The sequence below is a fragment of the Heptranchias perlo genome, chromosome 2 (genome assembly GCF_035084215.1).
Source record: "Heptranchias perlo isolate sHepPer1 chromosome 2, sHepPer1.hap1, whole genome shotgun sequence".
In the NCBI taxonomy this organism is placed as follows: domain Eukaryota; kingdom Metazoa; phylum Chordata; class Chondrichthyes; order Hexanchiformes; family Hexanchidae; genus Heptranchias; species Heptranchias perlo.
The window spans coordinates 114,677,261-114,690,120 of NC_090326.1; the positions used below are offsets into that span (position 1 = coordinate 114,677,261).

The 12,860-nt window shown below is 42.8% G+C and overlaps 1 long non-coding RNA gene across 2 annotated transcripts in view; it reads left to right on the top strand.

The window, feature by feature from the left end:
• The window catches only part of LOC137342263 (uncharacterized), a 101,774-nt gene that overhangs the window by 15,252 nt on the left and 73,662 nt on the right, over nt 1–12,860 (top strand). The window lies entirely within an intron of this gene.

Consider the following 12,860-nt stretch of genomic DNA (forward strand, 5'->3'; position numbering starts at 1 on the left):
ATTTATAAAGCCCAGGATCCTGTATGCTCAACCTGTCCTGCCACCTTCAAAGATTTGTGCACATAAACCCCCAGGTGTCTCTGTTCCTGCACCTCCTTTAGAATTGTGCCCTTTGTTTTATATTGGCTCTCCTCATTCTTCCTGCCAAAATGTATCACTTCGCACTTCTCTGTGTTAAATTTCATCTGCCATGTGTTCGCCCATTCCACCAGCCTGACTATGTCCTCTTGAAGTCTATTACAATCCTCCTCACTGTTTACTACACTTCTAAGTTTTGTGTCATCTGCAGATTTTGAAATTGTGCCGCCCTGTACACCCAAGTCCAAATCATTAATATATATCAAAAAAAGCAGTGGTCCTAGTACTGACCCCTGGGGAACACCACTGCATACCTTCCTCCTGTCCGAAAAATGATCGTTCACCATTACTTTCTATTTCCTGTCACTTAGCCACTATCGTATCCATGCTGCCACTGCCCCTTTTATTCCATGGGCCTCAATTTTGCTGACAAGCCTATTATTTGGCACTTTGTCAAATGCCTTTTGAAAGTCCATATACATCAACCGCATTGCCCTCATCAACCCTCTCTGTTACCTTGTCAAAAAAACTCAATCAAGTTAGTTAAACACGATTTGCCTTTAACAAATCTGTGCTGGCTTTCCTTTATTAATCCATACTTGTCCAAGTTACTATTAATTTTGTCCCGGATTATCGTTTCTAAAAGCTTCTCCACTACCGAGGTTAAACTGACTGGCCCGTAGTTGCCGGGTTTAGCGTTACACCCTTTTTTGAACATGCTGATTTTACTAAATAAATGATTCATTGAATATAATCACTTATATTGTTTTTCTAGAAAGGTTACCTCAGAATAATGTTGAAATACTTATTCTTTACCTTGTTCTGATGTTTTTATATATAAACAAATTTTTACTGCACCTAAAAATATCATCAGTGCTTCTCCATCTGTGGGAAGGGGCAAAAGGTGATAGTTACAAATAGCAAGTATCGTTGGTATAGGTACAGCACAGGAGGAGACCATTCAGCCCATCATGCCTATGCTGGCCAGCTCTTTGAAAGAGCTAACCATTTAGTCCTAGTCCCCATAGCCCTGTAATTTTTTTCCCTTCAAGTATTTATCCAATTCTCTTTTGAAAGTTACTTTTGAATCTGCTTCCACCACCCTTTCAGGCAGTGCATTCCAGATCACTACAACTTGCTGCGTAAAAAAATGTTTCCTCATGTTGCCTCAGGCTCTTTTGCTGATCACCTTAAATCTGTGTCCTCTGGTTCCCGACCATTCTGCCACTGGAAACAGTTCCTCCTTTTTTATTCTATCAAAACCATTCTGGTTTTAAGCACCTCTATCACATCTCCCGTTAACGTTCTCTGTTCTAAGGAGAACGACCCCAGCTTCTCCACATAACCGAAGTCTCTCATCGCTGATACCATTCTAGTAATTCTCTTCTACACCCTCTCTAAGGCCTTGACATCCTTCCTAAAATGTGATGCCCAGAATTGAACACAATATTCCAACTGAGGCCTAACCAGTGCAATGTTTTGTAAATGTCTAGTCTTGCTGTCATTATGAAAAAATTCTTGCAGTTGTAGGCACAGATACATTCTGGTGTTGTAGTCTACTATCTTGTTGAAACTCTTCATTAAGCCGTTAGTGACAGTTTTGGAAAGCCCATTGAATTCAAGGCCTAGACTTCTCAGAGAAGCAAAAATGCTCTGAATGAAAAAATTATTAGATAAGTTTCAAGTACAAAATGCTGCTGTATATATAAGTTTTGTGTAAATAATGTAAGTTTTTTATACCTGTATTAGTTTACAAACTTTAGCCCTGAATTTCTGAGGGAGTGATCTGATCTCCTATTGTAACTTAGGTAGAAACCCTGAAGAAGCAGCATGAAGGGCTATTTTTAGCTACTGTATTCACAATTATTTTAGTGTATTTACACTGTTTCTTCAGGAGTTCTGCCAATCTCCCACCACAGATACAGTGGGAGATTGGGGAACGCCTGCAGAAATTCCAGATGCATCCTTCCATTAATAAGTTTCTCTGGTCAAAACCTAAGATCATAGAATCATTGTTTCTGTTTTATGAATATGAAATTTGAACCAGTGTGGTGCAAATTTGACACAGAAACTCACACTTTTATATATAGGTGAGATGCCTGAGCTGTGATTCCCAAAGTGTTAGAGGAAACGCATGTTAGATGCAAGATTTTTATATACCAGTGGATCTCCCATGGCGTTGCTCACAGTAAGTCAGTAGTTATTTTGCTCTATGATGAGAGGAGTGTTATACCTTAAGTGTAAGCTTAAAATGCCTTTCTCAACCTGTCTAAGAACAAATAAGTTACCATTTGATTACTGTAACAGATGCACATGCTAGAAAACTATTTCAATATTAGGTGGGCTAAGAGAGACAAAACAAAGGCATTTTAAAAAAGATTCCTGATTAAAATTGAGTTTGTCTCCATCTCGTTCACTTTCACTTCCTCTTTGTGTAAATCTCTCTTCTGTACGTCTCTCATACAGTTTCTCTCATTCTCCTTTCTTCCTCTCCATTACCCATACATTCTCTCTATTCCCCATACAAAGTTCTTCTGTCTCTTTCCATTGCACATATCCTATCTGGAACTGTGAATAAATATATAGCTGCTGTACTAAACATAAATAAACAACCCTTAGTATGTACAGTTTTTCCTGTCAAAAGTTACCTTGTAAAAAGTTCAGTAGTTCATGCTATATGCTGTCTTTTATGTTTTTATGCAAAAATGTTTCCTGTCTTTCTTCTTGGAAAGTCGGGGGTGGGGGGGTGGTGGTGGTGATGAGGGAGGTGGCATGCTCCATGAATGGACAATCTTGAAGTCTGCTGTCAATCATAAACATTTCCAGAATTTATCTCAGATAAAGTCCCAGAGTTCATGGTTTGCATTGTTTTGAGATTTTTTTTATAATTCAGTTACTTCACAGGCTTCCAGACCTCTTTTTCACTGGACTGTGAGGGGTGGGGCCTTAAAATTAGCAAGTCCTGGTACACTATATGAATGTTTATTTGACTCAAAATAAAGGATTCTTAACTGCAGTCAGGAACCAAAATATAGAGGGGAGGGTCTTGCCTTGATAGATGTGGATAGAAGTTAATCGGGGGATTCAAGTCAGTAAATGCCAATCCAATAATGCAACAAGGAAAGGATAGTACTAACCATGACATTCTTGGAGCAAACCATCCTCTATGTTCCCTGGTGCAACAAGGTCCAGTGTGGCCTGCTCATATTGTGGAAAGTGTTTGAATTGAGGAGGTAACCTCCCATACGGTTCTGCGCTCTTTTGTTACGAGCAGCTTTGTGTTGAATACAGAAGTAGTAAAAGGTTTGAAGTTGAAAGAGAACATGGACTGGTGAGAACCATGTGGGCACCATGCATCAAACATCATAAAGCTTAGTGATGTGTTAAGCTTGCTCTGTAGGTTATCTTTCCAAATGGTTATGTGGCAACAGTTGCATTTTAAGTGGCAGTAATAAAGTACATCCTGCTGCAGTATTGCATGCATGTTAAGCTTGGGAAGAGCTGCTTTCTTGGGGGAGTAACATGCCGCCTCAGTCAGGGTGTAGCAAGATAAGAAGAAACAGTAAGATGGACACGTTACCCACCTACTTAATACGGTGCAATGCTAGCTAGCCATACTTTTGCAGATTTCCTAAGGGTATTGATATTTTTTTCTCCATCTATTTCCAGGTTCTCTGGATAGTAGGTTCTGGATGGTGGGTACTGCACTGACTCTGTCAGCAGTCTAGATACTTCTTAAGACAGGAGGGTGCTCTAGCGTGCCAAAGAGGACAACCCTCCATTGCTGCAGTTGCTGCAAGAGCACCTCCAAAGAAGCATCAGAAAATGGAACAGACCTGTTCCTTGAAATAAAAACAGAAAATGCTGAAAAAACTCAGCAGGTTTATTTCTGATACCCAGCATCTGCAGAATTTTGCTTTTTGTAGACCGGTTCCTTGCTTCAGCCAGTTATTCTGTTGCGCACAGCAACAATTCATGTGGGCCCTTTTAAACAACAGCTGCATTCTTTAAGAACTGCAGGTATATACTATTTCATACTTCCCATACTTTAGTGAGCTCCAGGTGCCAGACCCATTCAGTGCCAGGAACTACTTATGAAAATGTAATCAGGCCAATCATGAAAAATCCAGCACGATTGGCCTGTCTCTACATTGGTCTTATCCTTGCCATTCACATGTCCTGCTGCTTCACCGATGGGACCAGAAACTTTGCCCTATTGTTCAAATCATCATAGGATATATGATTAATATGTACCTACCAGCAATTCTTCACAAACTTCGCAATCCACCATTCCAGCACCTTCCAAATTCTCCCTACTGAATAAATCAACTATTGCTTTTTAATATAGAGTGAGTTGTTTTGTATCAGGGGATTCGCTACTTGGTAACCTTCCAGTTATGTTTGAGTTTTGTCTTAAACATGATACAGGTGGTGATTCAGACAAAGCGATTTGACCCATGGAAATTCGCTCCTGCCGTACTTTCTCTTTCCCATCATGGCACATATATAATAATGTAGAAATTCTGGTGGCACTATTGCACTGCTGAAAGTCCAGTGGTACAGAATTTCATCCGCTGGTCTGTCCTCGCTGTGGCTCTGTTCCAGATCCTGAGGTCAAGTTAATTTATATATCAGGGGTGTTCACTCATGCCAGTACTGGCGCTACAAAAGCGCCTAGCCTGGAGACCTGGCAGGATGTTAGAGCGGCTCCTTGATGCTACATCAGACTGGTGTGACCTAAGATTTGAGGACCTTCAAAATGTTGCCCCAATGCTCCCTCACATGTGGGCCTTTTATTCAAATGACAATTGATCCCTTTGGATTTCTGGGAGAGCCTTGATTTTGGCAAACACACCTCCAATAATGATGGAGGTACACGAACGGACAAAGAAATGCACCCCCCTCCAACTGAAAGTTATCATTCAATCAAGTAAGGGACAGAAACAGATTTTAGCCCAATTTCTTTCCCCTCTAGTGTCACTCTGCTCCATAAAAAAGAATTTCTGGGCTAATGTATTTGGCAAAATCCTGGGAACGCCCCCAGACCCACTCCCAAAACGAAGTCAGGATGGAGGGGGCCAGGCAGAAGAAGAGCTCACTCGTCTCTGTCAGAATTTGCTGTGGCTGCATCCATGGGGTGGAAACCTGGTGGAGACAGGTTCTGCCTCAAATTCCAGTCCCTCTGCTGCCACTACACCTTACTTTAGCCCCAAAAAGGCGTGGAAATTCTAGGATCAGATCTTACGAGTTCACTCTAACTTGGATGAAAACTATAGAATCATAGAAAATTTACGGCACAGAAGGAGGCCATTCAGCCCATCGTGTCTGTGCCGGCCAAAATTGAGCCACCCAGCCTAATCCCACTTTCCAGCACTTGGTCCATAGCCTTATAGATCACGGCACTTCAGGTGCTCATCTAGGTACTTTTTAAATGAGTTGAGGGTTTCTGCCTCTACCACCCTTTCAGACAGTGAGTTCCAGACCCTCACCACCCTCTGGGTGAAAAAGATTTTCCTCAGCTCTCCTCTAATCCTTCTACCAATCACTTTAAATCAATGCCCCCTGGTTATTGACCTCTCTGCTAAGGGAAATAGGTCCTTCCTATCGACTCTATCTAGGCCTCTCATCATTTTGTACACCTCAATCAAATCACCCTTCAGCCTCCTCTGTTCCAAAGAGGATCCGACTTGCCACTCTCCCTTGTGTCCTATGGGCTTGTACTTTTTTGACCAGTTTCCTTATAGCTAAAATCCTCCAGTCCTGGCAACATCCTCGTAAATCTCCTCTGTACCCTCTCTAATGCAATTACATCCATCCTGTAATATGGTGACCAGAATTGTACACAGTACTCAAGCTGTGGCCTAACCAGTGTTTTATACAGTTCCAGCATAACCTCCCTGCTCTTATATTCTATGCCTCGGCCAATAAAGGAAAATATTCCATATGCCTTCTTAACCATCTTATCTACCTGTCCTACTACCTTCAGGGATCTGTGGACATATACTCGAAGGTCCCTCATTTCCTCTACTCCTTTCAGTATCCTCCCATTTATTGTGTATTACCTTGCTTTGTTTGCCCTCGCCAAATTAATATATATCACAAAAAGCAAGTGACCTAGTACTGAGCCCTGCGGAACCCCACTGGAAACAGCCTTCCAGTCACAAAAACACCCGGTGACCATTAATCTTTGCTTCCTGCCACTGAGCCAATTTTGGATCCAACTTGCCACTCTCCCTTGTGTCCTGTGGGCTTGTACTTTTTTGACCAGTTTGGCATGCGGGACCTTGTCAAAAGCCTTGCTAAAATCCGTGTAGACTACATCAAATGCACTACCCTCATTCACTCTCCTTGTTACCTCCTCAAAAAATTCAATCAAGTTAGTGGGAAATGACCTTCCCAGAACAAATCCGTGCTGACTGTCCTTGATTACTCCGTGCCTTTCCAAGTGACAGTTTATCCTAACCCTCAGAATTGATTCCAATAATTTGCCCACCACCGAGGTTAGACTGATTGGCCTGTAATTACTCGGTCTATCCCTCTCTCCCTTTTTAAACAACAGTGCAACGTTAGCAGTCCTCCAATCCTCCGGCACCACGCCTGTATCCAGTGAGGATTGGAAAACGATGGTCAAATATCACCCGGAAAAAAATATCACGATTTCTGTTGAAATATAAATACACGTAAACACAGTTACTGATTGTACTTAGATCATTGCTTTTTTAATTAGTAATTTCTCACCTTCACTATCATAAAAGATTAATTTCAGATAACAGCCATTATTCTTCATTATAAGGTTCCATCTGATGGCCACAAGAGGTACATACCTGAGGGAGACCAGAGAGAGTGGGATAAAAAAGAAGGATTTATATCCTCCCCTCAAATTAAAGTAAATTGATTGATCAGTTAATTGATTTACATTTGCTAGGCTAACCAAGAAAAAAACACAGCATGGAGCATGAGATGTGCAATGAAAAGTTACCATAAACTAGAAAAAAAATGATCCAAGAATTCAGTAGTTAATTTATTGCTTAAAATGTTAGTTAAAGCACTCAAGAAAAGCTGGCTAACAGGAGATATTTAGTCTCTGTTTGTTTCCTTTTTAAATTTATTTTACAACTTAAGAGTTGTGGAAGTTTATTTTAACCTTGGAGATCGGGCTGTGGTAAAACAGCATTTCTGTGCACGTGCAGCAGTAGGCATCGGGCTTTGGCAAGAGGGCTTTGTAACTCTTACCACACTGTTGTCTGTGAGTTTGAGTGAAACCCCAGCACAGCCTGGAGGAGAACACCTGACACAAAATCATGCAATTTCAGCACATTGCTTGCAGAAAACCAGCTGAATTCATTACCTATGGGCAAAACAAGCAATGTTGGATGAGATTTTCCTCTGTGGGAGAAATGTCCCTTTCTAACTGAAATTTACATGCCCCTAGTGAAATCACTTGATTGTGCAGTGTTGAAATGTGTGCTTCCTGAGTAGGGTTGCCAACTCTGGTTGGACTTCTTCTGGGAGGTTCCATCACATGACATAATGGGTTTAAGGACTGAGATACTAGAAACTCATTTACTATGGAGCGAACAGTTTGCCCGCGGTTTTCCTCCAGTGGAAAATAAGGACCGGATAGCTTGCTGTGGTCACACAGAAGTCAGGCTGCAGTTATACGGATAGCCGGTTACAGTTACACCCATACCTGGCTGCAGTTAACCACAGATAAGTGGTCAAGCTGATCACTTGCATAAGTCTGCAATCCCCAGCTAGCGTCTATTGACAGTTCCTCCTGATGCAAAAATGATCTACAGCTCAGCCGAACATGCCTTGAGTTGAGGAAGCACCATTTGTTGAACGCACTCCCATCCTAGTGACCAAGTTACCGAGTGCGTTGGGCAAACCTCCCCACCACCAATTTTTTTCTCCGGAGTTGCTTGCAGTAGTGTCTAGGAGATTCTTTAATTTCTAAAGACTCCAGGAAAATCTGGGAGGGTTGACAATCCTATGCCCGAGAATGCGTCTTCGGTAGCAGGAATGATGAAAAAAAACAGCCTATCATAAAACACTTGTGATATTAGAGTCAATTTTCTGAACCTGGTGCTGATTTCAGTGCTGACTGACATCGCACCAAACCGGCCTCATGGGATTTCTTGAAGTTGGCCTGGATTGTAACTGCTGGTAAGAGCTCACTGTCAGGGATGGTGGAAAATACCATGCAGCTACAACTTTTAAAACCTGCTGCTGCTATTCAAAGGGGCTGCTTCGTTGTTGCTGGGCAGGAAAGTGGAAATTGCTGGCCAGAGACAAAGAGAACCTCAATTTTCAGATATTACTTTGGAGGTGCTCCCCTAAGAAGTGCAGCAAAGTAGGGTTGCCCTGTTTGGGACCTTCTCCATCAGTAAAGTATATAGTTTGCTTGGCAGGAGGCGATGGACACAGCACTTGCTGTGTCCATCAGGCAAAGGATTGAGATGAGAAGATGATGAGTGCAGATGAGAAAAAAAGTTTGTGAAGTTTGTCAAGGCAAGGTTAGCCAGTATTTCACTATACATTTCAGCACTCGGGAGAAAAAAATTGGTGGTGGGGAGGTTTGCCCGACCCACTTGGTAACTTGGTCACTAGGATGGGAGTGCGTTCAACAAATGGTGCTTCCTCAGCTCGAGGCATGTTCGGCTGAGCTGTAGATCATTTTTGCATCAGGAGGAACTGTCAATAGACACTAGCTGGGAGCAGAGGGACAGGAATTTTGAGCAGAACCCATTTCTACTGGGTTTCCCCCCCCCCCTTTTCTGGCAGGGAGGTTACTGGTTTCTTGGGCACCACTGAGTCCTGCCAGCTGGTTCTTGCAATTCATCTACAGAAACAGAAGAGGAATACGTGTTAGAATGCTGGTTCAGAAACATTCCTTCAAATAGAGATTACTCACACCTACGCTGGGATGTAGGATGAAGCCTTGGGTATGGCTGTATGTGCTCTACAATCATCTCAACACTACACTACGCTCTGCCGGCAGGACAAGGCAGCACACAACAGGAGGGAGCAAATCTTTAAATAAAGCCAGAAGAAGGTCATCATATTTTTAGACATTTTGAACAGGCTATGTTTGTAATCTTGAGGTCTGAGAATAAAGATGGAGTGGACCAGGGTGAATCAGGCCTCACTGAAACTCAGGGCAAACTTCATCCTTTTCCTATTTTGCCTCACTCACTCACTCACTCACTCACATACATTCCAGACACTACCAGGACACACATTGTTAGCTGTGTAACCTCTGTATAGATTGTAGCTGCAATTTATGATCTGCTGCAGTATGGTAAGCATTTAAAGGGCTGTGAGGCACTCTGAGTGGGAAACTGTGGCAGTGCATACTTGAACTTAGTATCAGGTAATGGTGGATAGTCTTACCTTTACTGATTTGGTGAGGTCTCTAAACTTCTTGTAAATTTGTAGCCAGATCCCCAGGGTTTGGAAACAGCATTCACTCAGAGTACCAGCTGCTCCCATGGACTTTGTACTGTTTTCCTGTGGGGAGGATGTCAAACAGGGTGACCCTCCTCCACTGCACTTATACTAGCAGCACCTCGACTACTACATCTGCAAATCTTGGCGACTGTCCACCTCTGCACAATTGTGGTAATGTTTTGTCCACCAGAATCATGCGCCCCTTTAAACTGCTACTTCAGACCTACAAATTTCTGCAGCATTGCTGCATATCCCAATCCATAAACAGTAGATTCCGGTCACTGGTGTACTACAAACTGGGAGCTCACTATGCATGGATAATAGGGCCTGACCATGGAAAATTCATCAGGATCAGGCATGTATAACTTGACAGATGCAAAGCACGGTCTGCAAGGTTGCCATCTCTGCCATTCGCAATCAGAAAACCTCCCAAATCTCCTAATTTAAGAAGGTGGTGGATGCTGCTATGATTGTAACTTTTAGGCTAACAAATGGGAGCAATTGGAACTAATCTGCTAAACAAAGTGTCAGTAGTTTAGGTGGTAAGATCAACTATCGCTTTCAGTGGCATCAGTGGTGCATTATTTATGTGCTCACAGCACTTCTTAATCTTTACAAAGGCCATAAAGCATTTGCTGATTAATTTTAAATATGGATAAACAATGCATGCCATAGCATTCTGCAAAATGAGTAAATTCAGAAGGTTAATTTTTCTTTTGAAAGCAGGTCTGTGTACCACCACAACATGGTAAAATGTAAAAAATCACTAAACAGAAGCAATGGATGAAAAAATGTGCAGGATAATTGCCACCATAAACCTCTAATTTTTAAAGGATATCTGCTACTTTGAGATGTAATGAAGCTACTTTACATTTAAGATCTGATTTTGCAACCCTGACCATTTTGCTGTAGGCTCACCTGTGCCCATAGCTCAGGGAGCGCGCCACATTGAATATTGTGATTGATGGTCTCCCCTTTAATTTGAACAGCTAGAGGCAAAGGAATAACTTGCCCAGAATGTTTGGCCCATAGGACACTTGGCTGATGATTGCAAAATCCAGCTTGGGATCAGCTCTTAAAAGACTGCAACTTGCCATAAAAAGGGAAAGTTATGTGGAAGCAGGGAAAGTTATGTGGTGCCAGAAAAATGGACTAATTGTTCACAATGGCACTGTGGGGACCTGTGGACAATGGCTTCCTTAGATGCTGATGAGTTGAAGGTCTGCTGCAGGAGGTACACTTAAGGAGGATGGCCCAACTTGGGGCTGATGGCTACCCTCTAGCTTGCTGATGAAGGGTCTCCTTCTAAAACATCAAACTGCCTTCCCTGCTCCTGATCATAGACAGACCCGCCCTACATCACAAACACCCCCTACTGTTAAAAAATGGAGGATAACACTAAGGTCTGAAGTTACTAAAGTCAGTGTTCAGACAAAGGGTTGCAGAATACCCAGGCAAATGATGAGATACTGTTCCTGAAGCTTGTGTCGAGCTTGGTATTTATTTGAGTAATTAAGAAAGGCTAGAGATATTTAAGCTCTACAGCCGAGAGAAAAGGCGACTAACAGCCAACCTATATAAATAATTAAATGCCATTGATAAGATGAACCCAGAATTTAACTTTAAAGTCAGCCAGGCCAGTAGAACACAAGGGTCCCAAATTTCCAGGAGTCTCACTCCGCTGGCTGAAATGTGGCAGAGCAGAACTGTCAGCCACTCATGGACCTGGAATGGGGTCATCAACATAATCAGGTCAGATGGCTTGGCCCTTTAAGGGTGCATTGGAAGCACTGTTCCTTATAGCCGCCTGGAAAATCGAAGCAGCGGCATGCCAGAGAAGGGCTGAAGAGAAACTGGGGCAAAATATTTCAAATACTCCTAAGGGAGCAAAAAGCTACTAAAGGTAATCCAACTCTGCTGGATTCCTGGCACCTTTACTAGACACTCAATGGAACTCCCATCAGCTTTCATCATGGGCCTCATGAGTACGTTATGTGCAGAATTCCAGGGTCGCCTGAGAACTCTCCCAAATACACCTCCTTGACATGGGGGGGCGGGGGGAGTGGGTGGAAGACTTGCTTGCTCCCTTCCCAAATGGAATTTCAGACGCTTTGCATATGGGGTGGAAACCAAATGGATTCGGGTTTTGCCTCAAAGTCTGCCCCGCCCCAAGGGACGATCTGACCACTCCCACCCTCCCAAGCTGCTGGAATTTCAGGACCAAGGACTTGCAGATCTCTGACAATAGAGATGAAATAATCATATCAAAGTCAACTTCAACATCAAACAGATGTAGATTGACTGTGAGTCCTTTTATAAGGTTGTGAACAGAGCAACATTGTTATTTATATGAAACCTGATGCAGCTGCATTTCACTTAGATAAGTATTGTTTACTGAACAGGAGTTATTGGAGCTTATATTAGTTTATAAGAAATTTGAGACTTGCCTCTTAATACACAAGTGCAATTTCTCCAAGTTTTTCCATGTTTCCAGAATTACCAGGGTCAAATGTGTGAGACATGTGCCCTCATACAGATATCTTGAGCTGTTGCTATGCCATCTAATTAGGTGTCGGCCTTGGCTCAGAGGCAGCACTCATGTCTCAATCAGAAGGTCATGGACTCAAACACCACTTCAGTGCCTTGAGCACATAAACTGGGCTGATGCTCTGTCATCCAAAACTCTACTGCCCGTATCCTAACTTGCACCAAGTCACGTTCACCCATCACCTCTGTGCTCTCTGACCTACATTGGCTCCCAGTCCGGCAGTGCCTCAATTTAGAAAATTCCCATCCTTGTTTTCAATTCCCTCCATGGTCTCGCCCCTCCCTATCTCTGTAACCTCCTCCAGCTCTACAACCCTCCAAAATCTCTGCGCTCCTACAATTCTAGTCTCTTGCGCATCCCCGATTTTCATCGCTCCACCACTGGCGGCCATGCCTTCTGCTGCCTAGGCCTTAAGCTCTGGAATTCCCTCCCTAAACCTCTCTGCCTCTCCCTCCTCCTTTAAGATGCTCCTTAAAACTTACCTCTTTGACCAAGTTTTTGGTCACCTGTCCTAATATTTCCTTATGTGGCTTGGTGTCAAATTTTATTTGATAATGCTCCTGTGAAGTGCCTTGGGATGTTTTACTACATTAAAGGGGCTTTTTAAATGCAAGTTGTTATTGATACTTCAGGGCAGTACTGAGGGAGTGTCTTTTGGATGCGATGTTAAACCCACACCCTAACGCAGTGTTCCTTTTAGATTCTTCACAAGTGGCAGAGGTATGTGAGGTGGCTGGCTGTTGGGTTTGCAATGAAACTTCTTGTGATTGAGTCTGCTTTCTGC